Raw genomic sequence first — 13,749 nt, 5'->3', positions numbered from 1 at the left:
TCCTCGAAGTAAATTTTATAAATCTAATGATATATTCACTTATATAATAAGTGTATGTAGCTTGGAGCAGGGGGGGCAGAGTGCCACCCCTGACAAAAAAAATGAAAGAAAAAGTGCCCCTCTGACAAAAAATCAAAGAAAATCAGGAGGGCAAAGGAAAAGAAAAGGGCAAGGAGCCCTTTTCTAGCAAAATTCAGGGCCAAAATAGTGTAAAATACAACATTTTTCCGCGCGACGCGCGCACATTGTAACAATAAAGCACTTTTTTAGCCGGATAATGGGCGAAAATAGTGTAAAATACCATTTTTTTTCGCGCTACGCGCGCACATCATCCCAATAAGGCCCTTTTCGGGAAGCTCGAAGACATACAGTCTCTATGTATTGTATGATGCAACTGCAATTTTTGTCGTCTGTGCCCACAAAATTTTATTTTGCCACCCCTGACCAAAAAAGCTGGCTACGCCCCTGACCAGAGCCCTTAACTTCAGGAGTGATTGAAGGTTTCAGTGGCTGAAAAGAAAAGTGTAAGGTGTAGAAAGGTGTATACGACCTTTTTAAACGTAAACTGGTCGCCCAAAACTGGTCGAATCCTACTTCTAATACTATGCCCACCTGAATAATAATAATAAGTATACGTCTTTATACACGACTCTCTTATAGTTATAATCCTTTTTGATAAGTCTCTGTTTTATACATATTTTTAACCCGCAGATCGTCAGGACAGATTTTTATTTATCTGTTGAATGGAATGGCAGGTCAACAGTGAAAGTGAAAGTTCCGAGTGGTTTTGGAAATAATCTATGCGGTCTATGTGGGAATGGTAACGGTGTACGAGGAGATGATATGACGACCCCTACGGGTTTTGTGGTAACTTTACATTAAAAAAAACATTAAACAGACTTTAGTTGGCAGGTACAAGAAATATGTTTTCATATATGCCAAAACAATAAAAAAACGACCAGTTACTTTAAACCTGATCCTCACATTAGAAACCACGGCGCACAGTGTCAACACCCTGTATTATAAATATTTTTTCCATACAGCTCAATACTCCGTTGAAATCAATATTCTATTATTGACACAGATAAAGAAAGTTTACATAATGCAGTGTGTTAGTGGACGTGCACCTGGATGGGCTAAACGCGTTCCTTTATACCTATATAGTATAAATGTCATTCTCAAAATTAAATATATCTCAATTTTTACATTGGATTTCAAATTTTTTACATTAAAAATGCAGTAAAAGATATCCATAGCAAGCTGCAAGGCCCCCGCTAATTAGTGTACTGATTTTCGAGTGAGTGTACTGGAAACAAAAAACTCTGGTTTTACCTGAAAACAAATTTTTTCTTGTAATAGAAACATCATATGGGGTACTAGAGCATACACAAATCGTAATAATGTGTAGAATATAGAAACGCTGTGGTATCTCATATGATAGTCATGGTATGCTTAGCCTGAGTCGCTCGGCCTATCTCGAACAAAATCGCGATGCGTAGCTGTTAAAAAACGATTCGCTGTACTATCACGGCAATTTTTAACACGAAGATATAGGGATGATGACGATGTGCGGCGGTGACTCTATTAGCATTCTAATATTATGTCAATACCTACGCGAATATTATTTAGTGTGTTCTTTTTTGTCACTGTGCCTGCTTCCTTCTTCTCTTCCTCATTATGTATGTTATTTGGCACAGGAGACCGATATCAACCCCTGGGGACACAGCTGGGCTATCAACCAAGACATTTGCCCAATGTGTGCAGATTGTCCAGTGACGGGCTTATGCGATCTGGTAGATCCCTTGGTTGTTGATGATGCGGAAAAGAATTGTGCTATTATTACAGCTACTTCAGGATACACGTCCCTTGCAACGTAAGTATATGGAAACTTTTTTCTTTCTCTTTTTGTCTTGGGAACAAAACATCGTTAATTTTGCAACCAAATATTTGGATCATTAGCAGCGTTAAGGCCCCTTGTAAAAGGATGAATAGAGGGATATTAAATATATATATAGAGCCAGTATAGGGGAAAGGGCAAAGTTTATAGACCTAATATAGAACTTTTAAGCATTTGCAGCAGATGAAACAAAAAAATGGCCATTGTTTGTAAACTACTGCGCCAATAAAGTATCCTTACACTTGGAAAAATAATCACAATTTCCAAACTGAACAATATTGGGGTAAAGTTGTTTTTTAATAGATGCACTATCTAATCCTGCACATTATGACACCACATTGAATCCAATGTGACTTCAAGAAGCAAAGTTACGAGCATTTGATTAGACGAAGGTCCACAAACTGGTCTATTCAAACCTCCACAGACTAGACATCTGGTTTGAGAGTGGTGAATGGCTAATTTATGCGTTTGGCTTTAATTTGAAACAAAAGGAACAAATGAAAACTGAAACAAAGAGCTGACAAATAAAATTAAAGTTATGAAAAGTACAGAGAAGTAAAACCTGAAATAACAAGAAGAGTCCTTAAAAAGGACAATGTTCCGCTAATGGCCTACTGGTATTGAAACTAAATAAATCTTCTCTTTCTTGACTCATGGCAGTGAATTTCAATCATTTTGTAATATGATATACATTACTCTCTTATAAGTGCAATATCTATAATGGCCATAGTGATAGAAAGGCATCTATCTGATCATGTTCAAAATGTTCACATTTTAATTGCAACTATCACATTGTCCTTATGCAAGTTATGTTATAAATTAGATCTTCAGTCAGTATTGCATTTTGTAAATAATACATTAAAATTAATAAACAACAAAATTATTTCACTTGGTACCTATCTAGCTATGGGTCTAGGTCATGATAACTACTGGGGAGCTTTATGGTTTTTTTTTAAACTGGAGTATTTTCAATATATATTGCTGTCTTCACTTCAAAATAACTTGACACACTATAGGCGTACAGTGAGTTTTGCCTGTAAGGTCATCAAGTTCAATGAATTGGGCTAGGTTCACTAGCTGACATATAGATTCAACACACTTGTTTGTTATACTAGTATAAAGTTACAATTATTACGTCCAGTGCATCGCCACAAAGACGGTTTACTCCTGCAGTATTATGTTTCAACACCTGAAGTAGTTCGATAAAATCAGCCAAATTATACCCATGTTAATCGTTTCACACAAACAAAAATGATTCATTGTGTACTTATGTAGTGTTTTTCAATACATTAATACATGTCTTCAACAACATTTCAAAGAAACCAGCAATTTTAAACTAGTTAGAAAACTGAGCCAATCACTGGCTCCAATAGTTTCATTTCTTGGATGCAAGGTCAGCAACTCTTCACAACTAACACTGCACACACACAGTACACTTTTTCAAATAGCTAATAACATATACATCTCTGTGCAAGAAACTGAGTAATATTTTAAAAAGTCTCTTCACTGAACTTTGGTGTTATGATTCTTAACTTTTCAAATGCTAGAAATATTTCAAGGTACTGTTCAGGAGGGTGGGGTGTAAGTGAACCAACAGTTCCTGCGGAACAAAAACTGCTTTAAACAACGCTTCATTGAAGAAACTGTGTTGTCTCTCTGTTGCGCTTGTTGGAATCTTTTTGCGACTTGTATAGGCCAGTTTGTCACTTTTAAAACTGGACCTTCGTCTATTCAATTGCTTGTAACTTTACTTCTTGAGGTCACATTGGATTCAATTTGGTGTCATAATGTGCAGGAGTAGATAGTGCATCAATTAAAAAAAAATTTACCCCAACATTGTTCAGTTTTGAAATTGTGATTATTTTCCAGAATTTGGAAAATTAAAAACATAGGAAATACATAGTGCCGTTTGCAGCCGTGCATTAGCCAGATATATTAGACATCCCAAAAATAACACAAAAAAGTGGAAAGCGTTAGGAATAGATGGCATTTCTATTGATATAATCAAAATAAGAGGAAATTGGATCACTCAACATCTAGTTGAAATCTATAACGAAATATTTGAAAAAAATGATTACCGGTTTGCTCTAAAGAAGCAAAAGCGGTCCTCACTTACAAGAAACCAGTAAATCGGTATCCTATTTTCATCCAATATTTAATTATATAGTCGAACTACAGTGTGGGCCAAAAACAACTTTACCCATTTTAAAAGGTTCATATCTCAAAATTGAAAAGACTGCTTCAAATTGTTTTCACATATTCGTAAAAAACATCTTCTTAAAGAGTATTTGGTGAAAAAACTATTCAAAAATGTATTAAAATAAAAACGTGACGCTAGTTTTAAATCAAAGGGTAAAAATTAACTTTGTCCACGCAAAGGCATACTAGATGTCGCGTCGCATCACTTGCAATAGCGAGTTCGATAGAAACTGAGAAAGACTCATTATACGCACAAATTTTTTCACCAATTTTATATAACACAATCAAATAAATCAATCATAAACAATTTAAATGTCAAGCTACGATATTTCGTCATGATATGCAGCTTTCATGCTGCAAAGATATAAAAACAATGCTCTTCAAATATGCGCAAAGCAATTGTATCCTCAGACCTCATTTTATTGTCATTACGAAATGTTATCTACAAGAAAGTTAGAAGTTGTTGCACTTATTGCGTTCGTGGTATTTTGGACAAATTGTTGCGTTGACAACTGACTCTGGGGTTAGCTGCAAGTTCCCTTTGAACCGCTGCAATATTAGCAGCTGAACGGTCAGTTCTTGGACGTCCGCTCCGTGCTTTGCATCTATTCATCACACTTCCGAGGTTGTGAAAGTTGTTCGTAGTAGAGTTGTGGTAGGTTTCGGCAGGACGTTCGGGAAACGAATCCGAAATTGACGCTGCACTTCCAAAAAGCTTTCTGTTCTTAAGTATACCTCTGCCATAAAAGTCATCTGTTGTGTTGTGAATTGCCTTTCTTGACACCTTGCAAACCTATTTAGAAATAAGCCACGCAGTCACAAAATGCACGAAGGCCTATTTAAAACTCAAGAATTACGCCAGATGAAACATTTGTAATTGTGTAATTTTTATGCTAATTATTGGTCAATGACAGGAGTGAAGTTCGAGTACATGACAAATAAATGGGGATTAAAATCGATTGTATTTCTTTCATGCATGTAAAACAATCATCACTTTTTAAAGACAAGCCAAACGTGTTTACCAAGTACATGTATGCCTAACGCATATGTATGCCAAGTTCAAGTTCAAGTTCAAGTTTATTTCACCATCATATCATAATAATATTATATACAGTAACAAAAGGTTGAGAAAACGATGGTAGGACAATCACAAGAGCAAAGCTCGAAAGACGTGATTGCCCTCAGTGACAAAAACAAAAAGACGCCTACAGACAACAGACAAGGACGGGGGTGAAAAACGACAGACTGACAGGACTAGTGCAGACAGACAAAGACGTTGGCAATGACAATCATGACATATAAAAAGTCAATGAGAAATGTAAAAGTAAGTGTCTTAACTTACAGTACAATGATACAATTTTATGATAAATGACATTATTGAATACAATAAATTTATGAGTATAAAGAAATCAAGTAATCTTTGTAACTGCGTTTAAAAGAATTAGGAGACAAGGCAATTTTGATATCATCGGGGATGGCATTCCAGAGCAATGGACCTTGCCTTCTAATGGTATTTCTAGCCAAATCATATTTGAATATTGAAGGACGAAACAAACTCGATGAACGAGTGGAATAATTGTGGATGGCCATATTTTTAACAAAATAATTGGCAAAATTACAAGGCATGTTGTTAATACTGAAATTATACATAAATAAAGCTTTGATAAGTTTATGAATATCAAAAATATTCAAGGTATTTAGCTGAGAAAATAAAGGTGATGTGTGGGCCAGCCACGTAGAGTTGGTACATAATCTGATAATTCTCTTTTGTTTAACAAAAATAGAGTTCAAATTACAGTTGTTAGGATCTGCCCAAATTATATTGCAGTAGTTTAAATGAGGTAGAACTAATGTATTGTACAAGGTAAATAACGTATTACACGAAAGAATATGCTTAAGACGATACAGAATTCCACTATACCTTGAAACAATATTGGTAACATAAGAATTATGATCATACCAAGTCAGAGATTCGTCAAGAATAACACCCAAAAATTTAGTACGAGTTACTTTCATAAGTTCATTGGCATCAATAAATATATGTGTATTGTGATATGTGCGATTGCTATGACGGTTTTTAAACATAATATAATTCGTTTTTTGAACATTAAGGGACAACTTGTTAGCTTTGAACCAGACAGAAATATTAATTAATTCATTATTAACAGAACAGATAAGTTCATCAAGGTTCGGATTGGACATAATAGCATTTGTATCATCTGCATAGATAAAAAAAGACAAATCTTTCGAAGAATATACAATATCATTGAGGAAAATAAAAAAAAGAAGGGGACCCAATACAGAACCTTGGGGAACACCGCAATGAACAGTACTTAAATGAGATTTACAATTATTGAACACAACATATTGTTTTCTGTTTGTAAGGTAACTCATGAACCACTCCAAGGCCTTTCCACGTACTCCATAATGGCGAAGTTTCTCAATGAGAATATCATGATTGATCGTATCGAAAGCCTTGGAGAGGTCCAGAATATACCCAATGTATGGTGACCTTTATCAAGATGAAAAACGATCATATTGTATGCCTCTAAGACAGCCATGTAGGAAGAATAATTTGTTCTAAAACCAAATTGACTTTGATGAAGTAATAAATGATATGTTAGAAAATTATAAAGTCTCTTATGAATAATACGCTCAAATATCTTTGAAAACACAGGAAGGATTGAAATTGGGCGATAATTGTTACATAAATTGGAGTCGCCAGCTTTAAAAATAGGAACCACTTTAGCGTGCTTAAGCTCATCTGGAAAAATTCCAGTAGAAATGGACAAATTAAATATGTGAACCAGCGGAGAAGCAATCAGGTGCTTAACAGCTTTAACAATATCAGGTCTAATTTCATCATAGCCAGGACTAGCACCAGATCTAAGAGAAGCACAGATTTTGATAACTTCATTTGTATCCGTAGGTGTGAGAAATAGTGAATTCTGTGGAGAAGGAATTTTATTCAAAAATTGATCAAAAGGAACGTGTGTAGAAGGAATATTTTAGCTAACTTAGGACCAATGTTGGTGAAGAAATCATTAAAACCATTGGCAATCATGCTAGGATCAGTTGTTGGAATGTTATTTATATTAAAACAATCTGGAAAAGGTTGCTTACGCTTCCTTCCTAAAAGATCATTTAAAATTTTCCAGGTTTGTTTGAGATCATGCTTGTGGTCACTGAGTAGATTACAATAATACATTTTCTTAGAATTACGAATTAGACTGGTAAGAGTATTTCTATAATTTACTAGTAAACGCTTATTAGCATCTGTTGGAGAAGATTTGAATTTACGATACAGCTTGTCCTTACGTTTGATGGATGTTAAAATAGCAGTTGTGATCCATGGTTTATGAGGAATACGATTGTAACTTTGCTTCACTTGTTTATCCCTAATGGGAAAACAACGATTATATAATACAGACAGTTTATCAATAAATAACTTATACGCTTGGCTAACAGATTCCTCATTAAGAACATGATTCCAATTTGTTAATTCCAGGTGATTTGTAAAAGAATGCATATTACGTTGAGTAAATGAACGACCATGAGTGGATCCAACAAAATTATATTTCAATGAAATAGAATCAGTAAATTGAAAAATAGGATAATGATCCGTGATATCAGACTTAATTTTCTTATCAAAGACATTAGTGAAGATATTATCAAGAATTGTGGCAGAATGTGACGTAATCCTGGTGGGGCGATCTATAAGCGGAAACATATTATGATCAAAGAAACTTGTGAGGAAATTCTGAATTTTTGAATCAGTCTCGTGCTGTAAAAGGTCTAAGTTAAAATCACCCGAAATATAACAATGTTTGTTTTCATTAGCAATAACATCAAGACAACGGCTTAAATCAGAGTTAAATAAATCAACATCAGTTCTATGAGCACGATAAACATTACCAATAATGATATTCTTACACTTTGAATTCAAAATTTCAATGAAGATAGACTCGGAGTGATCAATGACATTAACAGAAGAGTCATGCTGAACTAAATCAAGATCCTTTCTTAATTTAAAAGAAAGCGAATTGTGAATATACAAAGAAGCACCACCACTTTTTCTGTTTTTCCGTGGTACACTAATTAAATTATAATTGGGAATATCGATTAAATTAGATTGATCCTCCTTAAACCAGGTTTCTGACATTGCAATTACAGAAAAAGTGTGTTTCAAATTGGATAAGAAAATTTCTATGTAGTCACGGTTTTTGTTAAAACTACGAGAATTTAAATGTAAAATTGAAAAACTGTCACTAAACGATGCATCAATATCCAGTGAATTATCAAAGTAATAGTTACAAGAGTTAACACAGTTGGGTTTAAACAGATTCTTTGGCATAGCATTATCAACAATATCATCATATAAGAAAGGATTCAGTTTCAAACTAAGCAGCTTATTAAATTCAATGGAGTTATTAAAATAAAAAAGATTAAATTTAAATTCATTATCATCAAGAATGTGATTGAATGGAAATAAATTACCGGTACAACTAAAACACATCCAGTTATTAACACCAGTATTACCATAAACACATCTTTTATGATAGAAACAATTACAGTATTTACAAGTTATCTTAACATTTTCATGAACAATATTCTTGAAACATTTATTACAATTTGCCATACAAACCAACGTCAACACGAAAATACACAAAAATTACACTAAACAAAAGGGGTATGAAAAATTAAAACAGTAAGGCCACAAAACATGACAGCCATAGAGAGCCCCGGCAAAACCACCAGGGAAAACAAAATCATGTAAAAGGAAAAATAGATAATATAAACAGAAAATTAATAAATACAAAATCAAATTATTTGGATAAATGAATAAATAAATTAATCAATTAATTAACTAATCAATTAATTAATCAATTAATCAATCAATCAATTAATCAATCAATTAATTAATAATCAACCAATTAACCAATAACTAAATGATAAATGGATGAGTTAAATAAATTAAACAATTCAATTGAAGTTCAATCCAACGCATCAGATCAAATGGGAAAAAGAAATTAATGAGATTAGAAATCTAAAATAAGAAATAGGTTACGACATGAACATATCGTTTTCACAAACTGAGCGAAGAGCGAGCAGAAGGAGCAATGGTGAATAGGAGAAAAGGATTCACCCACTGACTCATGAAAGCTCAACCATGAACGAATAGAACTGGAGCACACAATATATCATGTCTTGAGTTAGAAAAAAATTAATATTAAAATAATAATAGTATATAATATAAAGTATAAACAAATTAAATTAATAAAAATAATTTAAAAGGGGATTTAAATAGAGAGAGGAGTGCATTAACTGATCCATGGATAAGCAGTGTAATAAACAACATGGTAAAAAAGAAGATGGTCCCAACCATCGAGCTACAATTAATAACTCTATGGTCCCACAAACAGATGCACTGATAAAAACCAGTGAATGGATGGGATAGCTAAACAGCGAAAAGGGCATTGAGACCAAGCAAAAGAGGTACCAATCGAACTATGGCAGCTGTGAAATGTGGGAATCATCTTCAATAAATAAAAACATGAATGAAAAAAAAAAAAAAAAAGATTGTATAACTCTTTGCCGTCGTAGTGAGACGTCAAAATCGATCGAAAACCAAGTTAACTGGTCTACTCACGAACAACAGTGCTCACGAACCATGAACAAAATGAACACAACACAAAGCCAATGGGTCGCCAACAGGTGAGCAGACAAGGCGTGGACCATTAACTGAGCTGTGACGTATACACTACGACAACAAATATAATTACAGAGCATAATATATGGATAATAATAAACAAACCATCGAGCTAATAATAGATCGATGAATAAACACTATAATTTTTTTTTTATTAGAAACATATTAAGAAAGTAACTTTACGGTACCAGCAAAAGCTATAGTCCAGACACAAAAATCAGTAAAAAGTCATTATGCAGTTCCAAGTGTCCAAATAGCGAAATCAATGGAAAATTATCAACACGGGTTGATTGATCAAATAAGTTAACGGCGTGGCGAGGTCCGGCAGAAATGACATGCAAAGATTATTTAACAAAGTACAGCGAAGAATAAATACGATGACAAGATGAAATCTTGCCAATCACAACAATAACTGTTCAGTTCCAAGTGTCAAAAACAAAATAGTTCAGCAAAAGTCAAATGATAATTAAATGAGTCACTTCTCATTCCAAACAGCATTATTTACATAAATGAGTACCTTGGTACCGCTCACACGAATCTTGGCGTTTTTCCCCTCTGCTTTTAGTTGTTTGCGAATAGGCATCAGCCGTTTTCTCTCCATCTGCATTGAAACAGGAAGGTGGGGGACCGCGATGATCTTTTTACCTTTCATGTGGACATCAGATTTGGTTATGGTGTCCAGAACCAAGTCCCGATCTCTCATTCTGACAAACTTTGCAATAATCGGTTTGCTCTGATTGGTAGTCGCTTTGGTTGGTAAACGATGGACATTAACAAACATGATCCCTTGGTAATTGGGGATCTTGGTCTTTGATAGAACATCCCTCAGGACGTCCTCGGTGTCCTCATCATCGGTTACTTCGGGAACATTAAAGAAGAGCAAATTAGCCTTCTTGCTGTATAGTTCACTTTCAAGTCGACTCTTCTGTAACTCCTCTATCTTCTCCATCAATTCTTTTTTGAGGTTAGGCACAGTATTATCCTTCAACTCAGTCACCTCTTCATCCGTATATTTCAGTCCACTTTCTAATTCCGCCACATCATGTTTGATGGTCTTGATTTCATCTTGTACATCATTCAGCTGGCGTGAAAGACCGTCAAATCGTTTATTCATATCAGTGTCCAGTTTTGTAAGCATTGTATACAGTTTATCCAAATCCACCGAGCCGGCCATTATATACTGTTGTGCGTTGATGCACGGTGCGTTGTTGTCGTCGACTATAGCCAGGCCCCGTGTAGGGGAAACATGTGTAATTTCAAATTAGAAATCAAAAACATGTGCAGTGAAAGTCATAAAATAAGAGTTCTGCTTCGTGAATGGTGTCAAAGTGATGTAGACGAAATTATACAAACGATGTAGTTGGCAAATAGAGTAAACTATCCATAAAAACAGGTTAATCCCCGGTGGTTCTCGAGAGCTCTATACGGTACACTCTCACAGCATGGCGGCCATTTTGCCTTACTCTTAGCAATCGGACACATCCCATTGAATTACGTGTGGACAAAGTCATTTTTGACCCTCGGACGTAAAACTAGCACCATTTTGTTAATTTAGCTTCTTTTGCTTTCATTTCTTCATCACATACTTTTAGAAAGATATACATTTAGAATATGTAACAAAATCATGAATAGCTCTTCTACAATTCGAGCAACTACCCTCTGAAATTGGGTAAAGTTGTTTTTGGCCCACACTGTAGATGTTGAGAGACAAGAAAAGTTAAAAACAGACATAAAAATGCAAACCTCATCCTGTTATCGCACTTGTATACAATTTCACGAGGAATACTGAACAGAATAAAACCAACTAAGTGAACAGGCAGGCTTCAGAAGTAAATATTCAACAACAGACAATCTGCATGACATCAATCAACTAACTGAGAAGGTGAAATCAGTATGAAGTTATGCATCTAATACATAGACTATAAGAAAGCCTTTGACTCGGTGGAACATGAAGGACTCTTTATAGCACAACGTAACGTTGGAATCAATAAAGGATATGTACAAAGTTTTGATGTGATGCAAACGCTACAAACAAAATCCACATTGAAAATGATGTTTTCAAAGCAATTCAAATTCAGCGTGGTGTGAAACAGGGACTTACAGTTAAATGATCTGATTAAATGAAGAAAAGAGATTGAAGTGAGCATGCACACGGGCAAAATTATATATATGACAAACCACCGGACAGAAGACTCCATTGTAGTAGAAGGCGACATTGTCGAACTAGTGGACGGCTATATCGAACAATGAAAATGGAGGACTCCACCAGCATGACCAGCGAAGTACATTCTATGTGATAAAAAGTTACCAACGTCACACCTGAGAAGAAGAATAACCCAGCAAACACAAAAACGTTTTAAAAACGTTTTAAATAAGTTATATTTTGGCTTTTGGTTTAGGTAAAAATACTTAAATAACATTATGGTAAAATATTTGAACCCAGCAAACACAGAAATGTTCTTAAAATATTTTTTTCACAACCTTTTAATAACATTTAAATGTCGGGTTATATAAAGGTCATGAAAACGTTTTTAAAACATTATTGAAACTATTTTGGGCAAACATTTTTCGCAAAATATTTGTTCAACCCCAAAATAACATTCTGTTTAGAATGTTTTGTATCAAGTTTTCAAGAATGTTTTTGGAATGTTATAAAAACGTTTTTATACCCTTTATTTAACCCAACATTTAAACGTTTTCTGTAAAACATTTTTGTTTGCTGAGCAGTAGATTATCAAAAAATGTTTTTTAAGGTTATGAAAACGTTTTATACTCTCAATATACCCTTTATATAACCCGACATTTAAACGTTTTCTGACAACCTTTTATAACCCTTTGCGAATGATGTCGAAAACGTTTTGTGTTTGCTGGGATATAACCAGTGAGTATTGCCAACAATGACATCCGGAACAGAAACTAGAACATCCCAAAGAGTAATGGAAATTAAGATACTACGCATTACTTTAAGAGATAAAGTATGAATTTTAAAGTAGGAATTTTAGGAAAGCAGCGTGGCACACTGGTTAAGGTCTTTGCCTTTGGCGCAAGAGGTCCCGGGTTCAATTCCCCGCAGAACCCTCCCCATGGTTCATCTGGTAATTGCGGGGCAAATGACCCATGATAAAAGACATCGTTATCTCATAGATTTCAGCTGTTAATGCCTAGAAATGCTCGACATAAAAAAATATACACGACCCTTTATTTCAAATGTCTATTAATTTACAGGGATGTAAGCACGATAGGTGATGTCATCGATAATATTTTGGGAGAGGCTGAATGGTATGGTAATAACGGGTTGTTTACACTTAGCCGACGACGACGTGAAACAACTGGTAAGGATGGTATTTTTTTTTAGTTTAAACTTCTAACATTCAGCACAACAAATTCAACTAACCTTGAACTTTCGACGTGTGACACACATCTTCATTAGAAGAAGTCCCAAGATGTTGAGACGGAATTGCCCTTTTGTTGACCATTGGTGACATTTGGTCGAATGAGGGCGTTGTATAAGGTTGGTATTGTAAAATCTGGAATCAATGTCATATGGAAATGTTTGGCTACAAAACGATTCTCTTATAACCGGATCTATGCAGTTTCCACCTCGATACACCCGAGTACACACATTTGTCCAACGCAGCAATGCCTTGTCTCGACACAGCCTGTGTTTGCACTAGACGGTTGAGTGCATAGCATCATAAGAGCTGTGTGAGCTTCTAGCTGGTTACTAGTGGAAAATGCGGCATCTGTGAATGGTTTTGTCAAAAGCCCGAATGTTACCTTCATCCAAAACCCCGAATGTTCCTTCATCCAATCAGAAAAGTTTTTATATCGAAAGCTAACACTTCAGGTTAAACTATTTTTTGTATTACGTCAACAGATGACGCAATTAATTGTTTTTAGCAAAGCGAATGTTGTAAATCTTTGAAAATGACCTATTCACACA

At 34.8% G+C, this 13,749-nt stretch overlaps 1 protein-coding gene across 1 annotated transcript in view; it reads left to right on the top strand.

The window, feature by feature from the left end:
• Positions 1-1,786: 1,786 nt before the first annotated feature.
• The window catches only part of LOC140160462 (uncharacterized), a 28,563-nt gene continuing 16,600 nt past the window's right edge, over positions 1,787-13,749 (top strand). The window contains exons 1-2 of the mRNA XM_072183698.1: positions 1,787-1,873; positions 13,032-13,138. The gene's annotated coding sequence lies outside the window, so the exon portion shown is untranslated. The remainder of the gene's footprint in view (positions 1,874-13,031; positions 13,139-13,749) is intronic.

This window comes from Amphiura filiformis, chromosome 9 (genome assembly GCF_039555335.1).
Source record: "Amphiura filiformis chromosome 9, Afil_fr2py, whole genome shotgun sequence".
In the NCBI taxonomy this organism is placed as follows: Eukaryota; Metazoa; Echinodermata; class Ophiuroidea; order Amphilepidida; family Amphiuridae; genus Amphiura; species Amphiura filiformis.
This window is presented reverse-complemented; position numbering and strand designations above follow the sequence as displayed.